This window comes from Prionailurus bengalensis, chromosome E4 (genome assembly GCF_016509475.1).
Source record: "Prionailurus bengalensis isolate Pbe53 chromosome E4, Fcat_Pben_1.1_paternal_pri, whole genome shotgun sequence".
Taxonomy (NCBI): domain Eukaryota; kingdom Metazoa; phylum Chordata; class Mammalia; order Carnivora; family Felidae; genus Prionailurus; species Prionailurus bengalensis.
This window is the reverse complement of record NC_057360.1, coordinates 31,576,397-31,592,031: the sequence shown is the minus strand read 5'-3', so window position 1 is coordinate 31,592,031 and position 15,635 is coordinate 31,576,397. Positions and strand designations below refer to the sequence as shown.

The following is a 15,635-nucleotide window of genomic DNA, read 5'->3' as shown; positions in this document are numbered from 1 at the left end:
CGGAATCTGAAGCAGGCTCCAGGTTCTGAGCTGTCAGCACAGAGCCCAACATGGGGTTCGAACTCAAGAACCATGAGATCATGACCTGAGCTGAAGTCAGACGCTTAACCAACTGAGCCACCCAGGCTCCCCTTAAATCCCTTTAAAAAGGGAGGAATTTTGCAGCAAAATGTCAGACTTTCCAGACACTGACCCCTCTATGTCTGACCATTTAAAAAAGGCAGCTGCCATTGAAGATTGCCCAATTGATTTCCCAATAAACTGAGAGCCCTCACTGCTTGAACATAAGCAGTAAGTGCTAAGAGCTGCTGACCCAGACCTGACCAAGGCTCATCTCAACTGCGTGCCCCAGACTGACTTCGTGTTTGGTTCTTTAACATCCTATCCTTTGTGTTATCTTGTTTACCGTGTAGCTTGTCTTATGTAGTTCTGCTCTGTGTACCGGTAAGAAGCCAGGTTAATCACTTGGTGAAATGTCATTGAGTTTGAAATTCTGAACCTGCATTATAATTGTTAACCTTGATTTATGACTGAATAAAGTGAACACTGTGGAAAGACACAACCCGGGTGTGTGCCTTCATAGCATGCTCATGACACAAGGATAGTTTAATGCCAAAAAAATTGAAAACGTAAATGAAATCGATACTCTTCTAGGAAAAAAATATTTATCTCTTAAAAAGGCACCACACCCAGGTGGCTTTGAAGATGAGTTCCTCAAACCTAAGGAATAGATCATTCACACACTAGGTCTATTCCAGGTCATATAAAAAGAAACTAATCTGCGTCGTTTTGAGACCTACCCTAAACTAATATCAAAACTAGACAAGGACAACTAAAGAAAACCATAAGCCAATTTCACTTATGAACCTAGACACAAAAGTCCTATATGAAATACACAACAATTTCATCCAGCAATGTACTGGAAGAATACATACCAGGACTGTAAGGATGGCTCAACATTAGAAAATCTATTATTGTAGTTTCTATTACTGTAGGGTAATGGAGAAAAGCTATATGATCATCTGTAAGACTAATACTGAAAGTATTTGGTAATAAATACCCATTTCTGATTTTAGGAAGCAATAAAACGAATTGGTAAACTAGAAAAAGAACAAAGTGCAATTAATTTTTTAAAAAGGTAAGTGCCAGAAACCTTCAAAAACCCATCATGAACGAAAGGTAAGATGCAATCCAAGTAACTTTAAGATGCAATCCAAGTAACTTCGGAAAGAGGTAAGCAAGCCCTGAGGCTAGTAAACAGCGTTGTGCTGGATTCTTCAGAAAATGCAAAATTGTTATTTACAGATGAAATCTTACCTACAAAATCCAAGAGGATTATTAGAAAATAAAGGTTCAGCGAAGTGACCACATAGATCCACACACCAAACCCCAAAGTATCCTAGGGTACAATAATAGTCCATTAGGAAGAGCAAATAAACCAAAGCAGCAACAAAAACTTCCAGGAAAAAAAACCTAAAAAGACATGTGCAAAACACCAAGGAAACTGGAAGACTCCAGCGGAATAACGAGGGAAGACTTGAATTAACGGAGAAATATCCACAGTGCTGGATGAGAAATCTCAATATTGTACTGGTATCAAATCTGGGCAAACGAATCTATGGAAAACCAAATCCCAGGAAACCTCTGCCATTTGGCAGCAATCCACTATAGAATTTGAAATGGAATCCCAAACAAATGCCGGAAAAAGGCTGCATTTGGCGACAATCTGCCTAACGGCTCCAGGCTCCCGACGTGGCGTGCGGAAACGCCCCCTGAAGAGCGTGACAGCCAGTGCAGAACCGCCCCCGCGCCCGCAGCCCCGGCTGAAGGACTCGCGGCCGGAAGTGGCCTGTGGCCACGCCCCCCTCTGCGGCGTGGGCGGGGCGCCTCCTGGGCTGCTGCCCCAGCGCGTTCCAGTCGCGCGACGACCGCGTGGTAGAATATCCGGCTCCGTGGCTTTTGCTTCGGTGTTTCCTAGGCATCGTCGTGCAGAGAGTGTCGAGCCCGCCCAAAATGGTCGTTTCCCCTACAGTTTCCTGTAAGTGACGGTCGCAGTCAGTCCAGTGACTGGAAAAGGGCCGCATTGGCGTTTTCTTCCCCTTCCCGCTTCCCCCACCCCCCTCAACGTCTCTCCCGACCTCTCGGCCACGCCCTGGGCTGCCCTCCTCCTCTTCCCAAATGAGGCCGCTTCCAAAGCTCCAGGTTTCCCTAAAAGATGAGACCTTTCTCCTAAGCTGCATTCATCTTAGCCGATCTCTGGTTTCTCGTATATATATTGTGGAGGGTGTGTTCTTGGTCTGACACTTCTCCCAGCTCTTCCTCTCGCTGCCACTGAGGGGTCCTGCGGGTACACACCGTGGAAACGCGACTCCTCGCCCTTCTTTGAATATACCTTACCTGTCTGCTACGGAATCTTCCCGCTTCCGACGGAACGGACCGTCCCTCTCCGCACAGCGCTCTCCTTCCGTCCCCAAACCCTTCTTCTCATTAAATAATAGCAACAATTAATGAAGGAGTGCCTTAGGCGTTAAGACCCTGACCTAAGCACTTCACAGGCATTATTTTAATCACTGCAACAATCTTTAGGGAGATACAAATGAGTAAACCGAAGCACAGGAAAGTTCAATAATTTGTTCAAGGTGACATAGCAATAATGACAATAATTTGTTCAAGGTGGAGTTGAAATTCGAATCCATTGTGTAGCTCACTCAAAAGCAGGTGCTGTAATCCTTTCTCTTTAACAATACCTGGACATCCCCCTGTCAGTTGCTTCTGAGGAATTGTTTCTGAATGCTGTCTTGAGCATCCCTGTTTGTGGAAATTTGGCCTCTGTCTAGGAACTGTCAGAGCTCTCCTCGCGCAGACTCTTGAGAGTTCACATTGTATCAGAGGCTAAGATCTGAGCTTACTAATATTTTGTGTCCTCCAAATGTGCTTATTATGCTTCTTAAAAATGCATTCCTAACCCAGTACTTGCTAACCAGCCCTCTTCCTTTGCCTCAGTATGACTTTTTCATTATCACTGTTCTCAGCAAACATTTGAGCAGCTAGTTTATGTAAGACAGTAAAGATAATTGGAGTTATAAAGAACTCTGAGGTTTAGTTCCTGACCTCAAGGAGAAATATGAAATTTATTCATAAAAAAAGACCAACAAAATAGCACACCAGCACTCAGTTGCACAGAAAAGTTCTACAGGAGCCACTTTGGACAAATTTGTTAAGTGCTAGATTAGGTCCTCATCTGTAAAATGTTAAGGTTAGGCTAGATCATTAAAGCTATGTGACTCTTAAGTTCAGAGAAATGAGTGATTGCTACTGATGTGGGAACTGTTGGAGAGGCTGTATTATGTTGTTTTTTTTTTAATAGTGTATTCTTGAGACATTATAGAAACAAAGATTAGGTTGAAGGCTTTTCCTAGCACTTTTTTTTTCTTTTTCATTTTGAACATCTGATAATGGTTGGAACCTTGCCTTGGAAATAAAGTTCACATTCATATCACATTTTATACTCTAATTTTAGGAGATTCATGACCCATCCCTCCCTTCCAAAGCTTGCATGTTAAAGACCCCCCTGATTTAGGAGGATACAATGGACTGCAATTCAAAAGGCAAGACTAAACCAGACGTAGAGGATCCTTATCTTGTAGGCAGAGTGGAACCATTGGAAGTTAAGAAATAAAGCCTGGCAGAAGTATGAAGGGTGAATTAAAGTGGGAAAAGGCAGTGAGACTGGTTAGGCAGGCAGTGGAATAATTTAGGTAGATAGTTTAGGAGATATTACAGGGCTGTGCCAAGCAGTAATGGAAATGGAGGGAAACTACAAGAAATACTGGCAAGGACAAATCAAAAGGATGTGGTACCTGACTGGATATAGAATTTAAAGACAGGAAGGAGTCAATGATAACAAGGCTTGAGGCCTCTGCAGCCGTAGTTACATACTTTCTCTTTTTTTATCTGTTTTTGATCGTACTGTGTCATTCCTGATGTATACGTGTTCAAAGAGAGTATCATTACTGACCCAGTGGATAATAAGGGAATAATGTGAACAACTATATACTCACAAATTCAACAACTCAGATGAAATAGACCACTATCAAAGCTACCAAAATGTACCCAAGAAGAAACAGATAAGCTGAATAGTACTGTAACTATTAAAGAAATCAAATTTGTATGTAAAAGTCCAGATGGCTTCACTGGTGAATTTTACCAAACATTGAAAGACAAAATAATAGTTCTACACAAGCTCTTCCAGCAGATAGAAGAAGGAAGACTTTCCAACTCATTTTTATGAAATCAAAATTATCTGAGACCAAAATCAGATAAAACCAATATAGACAAAACCAAATCTATATTTCTCATGAACAAAGATGTAAGAATCCTCAAGAAATTTAGCAGATTGAATCCAACATGTTAGAAGAAAAATGCTTTGTGACCATGTGTCATTTATCCTAAGAATTCAAGTCTGGCTCAACATTCAGAAATCAGTATAATCTACCACATTAACAGACTAAACAGGAAAAACTACATGATCCTCTGAATAGATGCAAAAAACAAAACAAAAACAAAACTACTAAACAAAATTCAACATCCATGATTTTTTAAAACTCAGCATCACAAACCCAAGAGGTTTCATCTGTGCTCCTAAAAATAAATAAATAAATAAATAAATAAATAAATAAATAAATAAATAAAAATAAATAAATAAATAAATAAATTTGGTTCATCCAAGATGAGGTCAAATTCATGTCTGGAGCCCCAAAAAAGAATCCAACCCATCTAGAGGTCATTGGTTCTTTAATAGCTATGGTAATGACCATCGTCTGAGGACTTCACAAGAGGACTCTCAGGCTGGGACTCCTTGAGCAGTTGAGATGTGCCTGGCCAGATTCTGGCTTTCCAAGCAAAACTGCTCTGGCAATTCAGCATCCCAACTCCTACTCCATCAAAGAGACCACATTGGTAAAATGGCAGAGAGATAATGAAGAATGAGGAGGGGTGGTAGCATTTGACATGGTCTTAGTAGTCTCTTCAAGAGATGGTATTCACTACTTTTCTATGCATTTGTTTCTATCTTAAAAATTGTGCATTTTGGGGCACCTGGGTGGCGCAGTCGGTTAAGCGTCCGACTTCAGCCAGGTCACGATCTTGCGGTCCGTGAGTTCGAGCCCCGCGCCAGGCTCTGGGCTGATGGCTCAGAGCCTGGAACCTGTTTCCGATTCTGTGTCTCCCTCTCTCTCTGCCCCTCCCCCGTTCATGCTCTGTCTCTCTCTGTCCCAAAAATAAATAAACGTTGAAAAAAAAATTAAAAAAAAATTGTGCATTTTTACTTCAGCAAACAAATAGAATATAACCATAACATTTATAACGTATGTAGCTGTCTTCATATCTCAATGTTAAAAAAAAAACAAACAGCAATCTAGGAATAGAAGGACTCTGATTAAAGGCATCCACAAAACCTAGAGTTACATCACACTTAATGGGGGAAAGACTGAATGTTCCCTCCTCCCAAGATTGGGAACCCGACAAGGATGTACATTTTCCCTACTCATACCCAATATTTTGGTGAAGTCCAAGCAATTGCAGTAAGGAAGAAAAAAAAAGGCATTCTGATTGGAAAGGAAGAAATAAATTTATCTTGATTTTCAGATGACATAACTGTCTATGTAGTAAAGCTCAAAAATCTACATAAAGGTCCTAATGTTAAGAAATGAATTTAGTAGGGTGTCGGGTAAAAGGTGAACTAATTGTGTTTCTACAGTAGCAATGAACAATTGAAAGGTGACCCACTCCTCTCTCCCACAAATGAAATAGGTATAAATCTAACAAAATATGTGCAGAATCTTTATGCCGAAAAGTACAAAATGCCAATGGAAGAAAGCAATGGACACCCATACAGTGTTCATGGATTAAAAGACAGTATAGTTAAGATGTCAGTTCTTCCCAAATTGATCTATGCATTTAATACAACTGCAATAAAAATCCTATCAGGATTTTTGTACGTATAAATTAGTTGAATCTAAAAGTTATAAGGAAAGATAAAGGAACTAGAATAGCAAAAACAACTTTACAAGTGAAGAGCAAAGTTGAAGAATCCACACAATCTAGTTGTATGGCATACTATGAAGCTATAGTAATCAAGACAATATGGTGTTGGTGAAAGGATAGACACATAGACCAATGGAATAGAATAGAGTCCAGAAATAGACCCACAAACATTGGCCAACTCATTTTTGACAGAGGTGCAAATGCAATTCAATGAAGAAAGCACAGCCCTTTCTATACATGGTGCTGGAAAAACTGGATATCCACATGTGAAAAAATGAACCTTGACCTACATCTCACACCACATATAAATATTAAATCAAAGCTGGATCATAGACCTAAAAGTAAAAGTTAAAATATGAAACTCTTGAGGAAAACATAAGAGAAAAAAATTTTTGTGACTTTGGATTAGGCAAAGAGTTCTTAGATACAATTCCGAAAGCACCATATTTAAAGGAGAAGACTGATTTGGGGTGCCTAGGTGGCTCAGTTGGTTAAGTGTCTGACTTCAGGTCATGATCTCACGGTCCATGGGTTCAAGCCCCGTGTTGGGCTCCATGCTGACAGCTCAGAGCTTAGAGCCTGCTTCAGGTTCTGTGTCTCCCTCTCTCTCTGCCCCTTCCTCAGTCATGCTCTCTCTCCATCTCTCAAAAAATGGATAAACATTAAAAAAAATTTTTTTTAAAGAAAAGATTGATAAATTGGACTTTACCAAAATTAAAATATTTTGCTACATGAAGGATACTACAAAGAAATGAAAGGTATGAAAAAGAAAAAGAAGATGAAAGGTATGGCTAAATGTCACAAAAGACTTGTGTCCAAAATATTTAAAGAATTTTCAAAACCTAACAAGAAAACAACTCCATAAAAAATGGGCAAAGTTTGAACAGACACTTCACTAAAGATACACAGATGCAAATAAGCACATGAAAAGATGTTCAGCATCATTAATCATTAGGGAAATGTAGATTAAAACCACAAGAAATATTACACATCTATTAAAATGGATAAAATAAGTAACAGGACTAAGTGCCAGCAAATATGTGGAGAAACCAGAACAATTGCTACAGGAATGCAAAATAGTATAGCCACTTTGGAAAGCAGTTGTTCAGTTTCTTATAATGAAGTTAAACATACATTTACCATATAATCCAACAATTCCACTTCTGTATGTTTGTCTCAGAGAAATGAAAGCATATGTTAACACAAAAATATGTACATAAATGTTTATAGCAGCATTTTTAGTAATTGTCCAAAATGTCCCAAAGCAAAGCTGGTTCAACATTTGAACATCAGTCAGTGTAATTCACCATGTTAGCACACTAAACAAGAAAAACTACATGAACTAAATGCTCTTCAGCGTGTAAATGGATAAATACATTGTGATTCATCCATACAATGGAATAGTATACAGAAATAAAAAGGAACAAACTAATGGGGCGCCTGGGCGGCTCAGTCGGTTAAGCATCGACTTCAGCTCACGTCATGATCTCGCAGTTTGTGGGTTCGAGCCCCACATCAGATTCTGTGCTGGCAGCTCAGAGCCTGGCTCCTGCTTTGGATTCTGTGTCTCCCTATTTCTCTGTTCCTGCCACACTCGTGCTCTGTTTCTCTCTTTTCTCTCTCTCTCAAAAATAAATAAACATTAAAAAAAAAGGAAGAAACTATTGATACATGCAGCAACTCAAATGTGTTTATTAAGCAAAGGAAGCCAATCTCAAATGGTTACATATTGTATGATTCCATTTATTTGGTATTCTGGAAAAGGCAAAACTAAAGGGACAGAGAGCACACCAGTGGTTGCTAAGGTTTAAAGGTAGAAAGGGTCTGACTGCAAAGGAGTAACATGAAGGAATTTTTTGAGATACTGGAATTGTTCTGTATACTGTTAATGGTTGTTAAAAGAATTTATGCGTGTGTTAAAATGCATAGTACTGTGTGCACACACACTCATACTGTATGCAAATTTAAAAGTAGATTTTTTAAGTTAAAAACACTGTAGTTTGTCCAGAATCTCTCTTAAAATCCTACCCTCGACTTCGACAGTCCCTCCAGCCATAATGCCAATTTTTCTGCTTTCATAAAACTGTGTTTCATAAAATATAGTTTATATTTCTTGGCTCTGTTTCCTTGCTTGCCATTCATTCTTTCAAAACATAGTTTAAAACCTTCAGCAACATAATGCATGCACATGATTAAAAGATCAAGGAGTGTGGACGGTTTATGATGAAAAACAATTGTCTCCATCCCATTTGCTTTCCCATTCAAACCTTTGACAAACTGACTTGAAAAAAATATATAAGCAAATGCAAAGACTAAAAAAAGTTTATTATAATAAAAATTAAAAAATTAAGGATATATCAACAGATATATTGCTCTAAAAACTTAAAGAGAACATGAAAATATGAATGACTCTGCTTACATAGACCTATAAATCTGTCTACAATCCAGTGATACAAGAAATCCAAATTTATTTTTCTATAATTCTTCTCATTTTCTTTTCGAAGGCTTCACTCAACTGGAGAGGGATGAACTGCTGTCTGCCAATTTGGAGTTTGAGGGATGGGGATAGAGAGATGAGGAAGCAGGGAGTGGTTTTTGTGTTTCCACAGCATGGGTTGGGGGAAGATACTCAACTAGACTTCATCGTTATCTGTTCATTCAGGTACCTTTTGAGATGTCCTTTGTTCTGTCTGGTCCTGCCATTGATCCATGCCATTTGCTACTGAGATGTCTTCATTCCTGTCTGCCTGGTCCCATCAGGTATGGTGGCTCTCTCTCTGTTACTTCCATGTCACGCCATGCAGCGATACCAAATGCAAGGTGATTTAAAGCCTGGTCAGCATAATCTGTCCTCCTGCTCATTTTTTCTCTGGTATCATGTTACTATCCCACAGCTCAGAGTATAGCCTCCCTTTCCCCTGGCCTTAGATTCCTCGTATTTGCATGGATCCTTACTACTTCTCTGGTGTCCAATGAATCAGAGTACAGGGTTTATCTTTTTGAGGCTTATCAACTTGTATACTCCTATCACTTCCCCACAATATCTATTTTCTTCTTCCTTAGTCTGAAAATTTCTTTCTAGTCTTGTTGCAGCTTGGGGTGGGGGTATGGGGAAGTGAGACTCAGTCCAATTCTCTCCAGTTATATTTCTCCCAAATATTGTATCTATATATGGAACCTTCTCTATTCTCCTAATGGCTTACAGTTTTAGAAATCAAATTCAGGAAGAATTCTTTTTTTTCTGTTTACTACCCTGCTTTATCCCTTCCCTAAAACAATGAGCTCACAGCTGCCTAGCTGCCTACAAGGAGTAAGGAATAAGAGAAGGAATAAGAGGGAGGAGAGATAAGAAAAAGATGAGCCAAAAGGAGAAGAAAAGTTGACATTTCAAAATATTATCCAGTCACATAAAAACATGTTGAGATGACAAATTGGTAGAAAAATGTTCGCTAATATTTATCAAACACGTACTATGTACCAGATATTATTTTAAGAACTTTAGGTGTATTAACTAATCATCATAACAATAATTAAATAGGTGCCATTACTGGGGCACCTGAGTGGCTCAGTCAGTTAACCGTCCGACTTTGGCTCAGGTCATGATCTCGCAGTTTGTGGGTTCAAGCCCTGCATCAGTCTCTGTGCTGACAGCTCAGAGCCTGGAGCCTGCTTCAGATTCTGTGTCTCCCTCTCTCTCTGCCCCTCCCCTGCCTGCTCTCTCTCTCTCTCTCTCTCTCTCTCTCTCTCTCTTTCTCAAAAATAAATTTAAAAAATTTTAAAAAAATAGGTGCCATTACTATTCTGATTTTACAAATAAGGAAGCCGAGATACCAGATGGATTGAGTAATTCAGCTAAGCTTTGTTCAGTAGTGTCCCAGCTTGTGTTCAAACCCAAGAAGTCTGGCTCTGTAGTCCACCTTCTTAACTACCATGCCATTGATTCTCAAATGACCTCTCCCAAGGGCTATTTGGAAATGCATGGGAGTATGGATCTAGCTTTCCTAATGACTGGGGAGTGTTACTAGCATTTAGTGGTTAGTGGCCCAAAATAATTGTCCTGTTATGTGAAGGATGATCCTGAAAAATAAAGAATTGACCCATCCAAAATGTAAATAGAACTCTCATTGAGAAACACTGCAGTATAGTACCTCTGAAGTGCCAAGATTGACTCAAAGAGTTAACAAAACAAAACTTCTTCATGGGAGAAGTCATAAATGTTATCCAAAACAGAAATTGATAGGCAGATTTTCCACTTAGTTCTTTTAAGATTTTCAGGGAATAGGTGAGTCCCATATTATATATGATAATCTCCTCCAGAATATGAAAGGATATAGAATACCTTTTAATTGATTTTATGAAGCTAATGAAACACATACAAATTAGATTTTGAGATGTATTACTAGAGACCAAGAGGAACATTTCATTATGATAATAGGGTCAATATATCAGGAATGTATACACACTATAGTGTGTTGAACAGTATCCCCTTCAAAACTCATGTCCACCCAGAACCTTAGAATGGGACCTTATTTGGAAATAGTCTTTCCAGGTGTATTTTGTTAAGATTAGATCACACTGGAATCAGGGGGATGGGAGGAACCTGAGTCCAGTGACTGGTGATGGTGTAAGAAGAGAAGAGAAGAAGAGAAGAAGGGTGTTGTAAGAAGATATGAACGAGGGGGATCATGTGACTATCAAGCCAGCAACTGGAGTTATGTGCCACAAGCCAAGGACCATCTGGGGGCAGGAGAGACTGGAAATGGAAAGGAAAGATTCTTTCCTCGAGCCTTTAGAGGAGAAAATATTTGCAAACCACACATCCAGTCCAATACGGTATTAATATTTAACATTTATAAAAGGAATTCATACATTCAAACCAAAAAATAAACCCCACCCCAAAAAACCAATTTGAAAATGGGCAGAGGACTTGAATAGACATTTCTCCAAAGAAGACATGCAAACGGCCAACAGGTACATGAAAAGGTGTCCAGCAACACTCCTCACCAAGGAAATACAAACCAAAACCACAATGCAAGAGTGGGGTGCCTGGGTGGCTAAGTCGGCTGAACGTCTGGCTTGATTTTGGCTCAGGTCATTATCCCAGGGTTATAGGATCAAGCCCCACAGGCTCTGCACTGGGTATGAAGCCTGCTTAAGATTCTCTCTCTGCCTCTCACTTTGTCCCTCCCCTGTTCTCTCTCTCTCTCTCTCTCTCTCTCTCTCTCTCTCTCTCTCTCTCCCTCCCTCTCAAAAAAAAAAAAAATCCCTCTTTCTCTCCCTCTGTCCCTTTCCCCCCTCTCACGTGTGCTCTCTAAAATAAAAAATAAAAATATTTTTAAAACACTAAATCACAATGAGGTATCCCCTCCTACTTGTTAGGATGTCTGTTATCAAAAAGATAAGATAACAAATGCTGGCAAGGTTGTTGAGAAAAGGGAATCTTTGTATACTGTTGATGAGAATGTAAACTGGTACAGCCACTATGAAAAGCTGTATCGAAGTTCCTAACGAAATTACAAATAGAACTATCATGTGATCTAGCAATCTCATTTCTGGGTATGTAAACAAAGGAAACAAGATCACTGTCTTGAAGACATACCTCTACTCCCAGGTTTCTTTGTTTTTTAAAGCTCATCTGTTTTGAGAGAGAGAGAGAGAGAGAGCGTGCACGAGCAGGGGAGGGTTAGGGAGAAAGGGAGAGAGAGAAAACCAAGAAGACTCCACTGACAGCCAGTGGGAAGCCCGACACGGGGCTCAGTCCCACAGACTGTGAGATCATGATGTGAGCTAAAATCAAGAGGAACACTTAACTGACTCAGCCACCCAGGCGCCCCTGTTTGTTTGTTTCTGTTAAGTAGACGCCACACCCAGCACAGAGCCCAGTGCAGGGTTCGAACTCATAACCCCGAGGTCAAGACCTGAGCCGAGATCAAAAGTCAGACACTAGCCACCCAGGTGCCCCACTCCCATATTTATTGGAGCATTATTCACAATAGCCAAGATACAGGGTGTATCTTACCTTTTGTGACAATATGGGTGAAGCTGGAGGGCATTATGCTAAATGAAATAAGCCAGTCAGAGAAAGACATATACTGCATGGTATTACTTATGTGTGGAATCTAAAAAATGAAACGTTGAACTCATAAAAACAGAGAAATAGTTGCCAGGGGCCAGGTGTTGGGGGAGAGAGAGAGAGAGAGAGAGAGGCTGGTAAAAGGATACAAACTTTTAGTTGCAGTAAGAATAATACCTAATCTATTACATAGTAACTGCAGTTGATGATACTGTGGCTATAATTAAGTTTGAACTTAAATGCTCTCACTTAAAAAAAAAAGAAAAAGTAAACCTGAGAGTTGATGGATGTGTTAATCAACTCTATGGTGGGAATCTTTTCACAATGTATACATGTATCTAATAATCACACTGTACCCTTTAAATATTTTACAGTTTTGTCTGTTTACCTCTGTACCTGAGAAAAAAATATTGGCACATGGCTAGATGGACAGGTCAATGAACTAACACAAGAAAAAAAATACAGACAGATTTGATATCTGATAAATGAGTCACCTCAAATCAGTAGGGAAAAGTTGGCTTATTTAAGAAATAGTGTTGATACAACTAGCTATCTGGAAAAAAAATTAAAGCCAGGTCCATACTTCAAACTTGTATTCAGGTAGATTCCAGATGGATCAAATATCTAAGTGCAAAAAAAAAAAAAAAAAAAAAAAAAAAAGAAAAAAAGAAAGAAAAAAAGAAAAAAAAGAGAAACCAAAAAGAGTTGCAAGAAACCACTAGGAGATTATTAAAATAATCAACTGGAGAGTAATGCAGGGTCATTGAGTGCAACAGTCAAGAAAGAATTCTGGAGACATTTACGACACAACTTACTAAGTTTATTTAAACAGCACGGGGACACGACCTGTGGGCAGAAAGAGCTGCACTTGTGCTGTGTGAGGCTGGTGGTTATGTGCTCAGTAATCAAAGGGAAGGGCCCATGCAGGGAGTATCAGATTACAAAAGTTTCTTCAAATTTCTTTGAATTTCTACTTGTAAAACTACTTTTGCAAGATTCCTCTGGTGCTTATCATTCTTCAGTATTAACTATCGGTGAGATATACAGGCAGTCAGGAGACCCTTAAAGAACAGAGCAAGCAGCACGTTTTTGATCCTTATTGAACGTATGCAGGCTTTAGGTCAGCCTTCTGGGCTAAGGGTAAACATTTTTCTGCTTCTGTCCCTCATCAGAGAGGAAGGTCTTTGTGAGATGTGTATATCTCACAAAACCCAGAAGCCATGAAATAAACAATGATAAATTATATCAAATACACATGAAACACCTAGCAGTCATACTCCTAGATATATTCTCTGGGTAAATCCATGCACTTTTATTCCAGTATACCTTCATGTACAAGAATGTTTATGGCAGTTTTGGTCATAACAGTCAAAATACAGAAAGAACCCAAATATCAATCAACAATAGAATACATACGTAAATTATAATACAGGTGTATAGTAAAGAATTTAACCTTGCCCAAAGAGAGGTCTAACCTTTGCCCTTGACTTCTGGGTGGTAATATTGAAACCTTTGGAATGTCTTGCCTGGTAGTGTCTTTGTTTGCTTAGGGGCCTTGGATCATGTGATTTAGGATGGGGCATAGGCTGATAGTCAGTTTCAGGTGGACCTCCAGAGGGGCTAGAGATTGAGACCAGCCATGTGGGTAGTCAGTCATGTCCATGTAACAGAGCACTAATAAAAACTCTGGGTACCAGGGCTTGGGTGAGCTTCTCTAGTTGGCAATACTCCATGCATATTGTCACACATCATGCTGGGAATCCCTAACTTTTCAATCCATGTCAGAAGTGAGCGTGCTCTTGGGGATCCTGGAATATCCTTACAATGGGATACATTGCAATCATAAAAAATATTAAGGAATCCTTTTCTTACTGATTAGGAATGGCCTTCCAGTTATTAAGTCACAGATTGGTGTATAAAATATGCTACTGTTTATGGAAATGGTGGTGGAGGAAAGAATATTTGTACCTATTGGCCTATAACTGGATACAAATGTTTCTGATACACAAGAAATTTGCAAAACTTGTTGCCTTTGAGAAAAATTAGGTGGATGGTTGATAGGTGTGGAAAGGAGACTTTTTTAACCTTTTAAATTTTGAACCATGTGAACATAATCCTTACTCAAAAGTAAATAAATTTAAATAAAGAAAGTCTATGTATCTCTTTTATTGAAGCAAATGATTATTTTTTTCTTTTTAGGACAAAAGATGAATCATAAAAAAAGAAAAAAAAAAGAAGTAGAAACAAAAGGAGGAAACAACCACATGTTAAACCTTTCCGAGGCATTGTGCACATCATGTTTAAAGAGTTTATTTTGTGATTGGTTTGCATTTTCACTGGTTTGTCATGATTACAGTCACAGTGTCCAATTTGTTAAGGAAAAAACTGTGTATAATTTTGCTTGTTGATTGCATGCAATGTAAATATACTTTAAAATTTAGATTCCTAGTGCCATCTCTTAAATATCTCTATCAAGATTAGTAGAGCAGACCCACCTACTTCAAACCATCAGACAATGCCAGTTGGGTTATTTTTACCTCTGTACCTTGAGAAAGATGGCATTCAGTAAACAGTTGTCTCCTTTCAAATTTTATTTTTAAAAATACGTGTTAACCTAGTTTCATATAATGATACTAAACTCAGTGTGATTGATACACAGAATTGCAAGTCCTTAGTAAAGGAATCTGTTGAAAGCAAAACAATGTCCAATGACTCTCAAAATAAATATGATCAAAGCAACAAAGATGGTTTTCATCTTGTCTTCCATTTTCTGTGGAACAGTTCAGGCAGTAGCTGCTCTTCCCCGTCAGGGCCTTAAAATCACACTTTAAATCTCTATGTAAGAGCACATAGCAAACAGTACTGTACTTGTTGCCAATGGTAAAAGTTGAGCTCTCAAGGAAAAACCAGAATTCTGGTAAATCTGTATCCACTACTCATTTTCCCTCTTTGTCTTACATCATGAGGTTAACAGTTTATCCAAACTTAATGACTTTTCTGATGAGATTAGTAATGATGTTAATGAATATGTATTTTTTATATTGTATAACTAAGGGAGTTAATTTTTAGAAGATCTGCATAACTTAGTAGACCAATATTTCTCAGATAATCAATGCACGATGTTACAGAATCATGGACCAGTAAAAGCCATTTGAAGTACGAAGTTGACTAATGGATTTTAGTGGAACAGAGTATGAAAATCATTGCTATGATTTCATATTCCACATTGCAACTAACTGTTTTGGTCTCTGAACTGTGGATAATTTGTTTTTTTTTTTAATTGTGGTAAAATGTACATAATATAAAATTCACCATTTTCACCATTTAAAAAATTTTTTCAATGTATTTATTTTTGAGAAAGAGAGAGAGAGGGTGAGAGAGAGTGCATGAGCTGGGGCGGGGCAGAGAGAAAGGGAAACACAGATTCTGAAGCAGGCTCCAGGCTCCGCGCTGTCAGCACAGGGCCCGATGGGGGGCTCAAACTGCGGGATCATGACCTGGGCCAAAGTTGGACACT

At 38.9% G+C, this 15,635-nt stretch overlaps 1 long non-coding RNA gene across 1 annotated transcript; it reads left to right on the top strand.

Annotated features, from left to right (window-relative positions):
• The first annotated feature begins 1,881 nt into the window (after positions 1-1,881).
• LOC122475847 lies at positions 1,882-14,861 on the top strand. The gene is made up of 3 exons (XR_006295320.1): positions 1,882-2,038; positions 8,708-8,805; positions 14,318-14,861. It is a non-coding gene; the product is annotated as an uncharacterized LOC122475847 (long non-coding RNA).
• Positions 14,862-15,635: the final 774 nt, after the last annotated feature.